At 37.4% G+C, this 697-nt stretch overlaps 1 protein-coding gene across 2 annotated transcripts in view; it reads right to left on the bottom strand.

Annotated features, from left to right (window-relative positions):
• LOC102672195 (solute carrier family 41 member 1-like) overlaps positions 1-636 on the bottom strand; it is a 9,822-nt gene extending 9,186 nt beyond the window's left edge. For both annotated transcript variants that reach the window (XM_006613485.2, XM_006613487.2), the window contains exon 1: positions 253-636. The gene's annotated coding sequence lies outside the window, so the exon portion shown is untranslated. The remainder of the gene's footprint in view (positions 1-252) is intronic.
• Positions 637-697: the final 61 nt, after the last annotated feature.

Here is a 697-nt window from a genome sequence, read left to right as displayed (position 1 = left end):
TATATATATATATATATATATATATATCATACGCATACACACACATACACACACATATATATATGTATGCAATGTACAAATATAAAAACGACGAAACGCAAAAGAATAACACGGAGATGTGAAACACCGATAGACGAAGATAGATTCGATTTATTTTGTCGATCGATCCATTTGTTGGAATATATGTTTAACGCGATTAAAAAAAAAACGTAGAAACGGGATATTATATTTTGATAAATGGTAACAACCGACCCAAGATTCGCGGCACTTTCTCCCTTTATTCTTGACAAGTAGAAGCTACCGCAATGGATGTAGAGAGGTCGGTAATAATAATAATAATAACTGTTTTAAAAAATGACTCGATCGAGCAACGCGATAGATAAAATGTAAAAGGCTCCACCGAGAACGAGGCGATAGTTGGCACTGACAGATCTAACTATTTCATTGACGGAGACAGGCTGATGTCCCTCTCGACCACAACTTGGTCGTTTCGCGTTTGTACATTATACATGTACGAATCGTTGACTGATGTTGATGTGCACGTGCAAGCATCACGATATATATTCGTTGAACGCACACGCTCAGATCTGCCTCGTTTATGCGATTACGCTTACAAACCTTTAAGCCCTATTCGTAACTCGATCGTACAATATCGTACGAAAGAAAAACACCGTGCATTCTCTATCTCTTCAATCTC

Source organism: Apis dorsata, unplaced genomic scaffold (assembly GCF_000469605.1).
Source record: "Apis dorsata unplaced genomic scaffold, Apis dorsata 1.3 scaffold_153, whole genome shotgun sequence".
Classification (NCBI taxonomy): Eukaryota; Metazoa; Arthropoda; class Insecta; order Hymenoptera; family Apidae; genus Apis; species Apis dorsata.
Note: the sequence above shows the minus strand (reverse complement) of the source record. Positions and strands in the feature narration are given on the sequence as shown.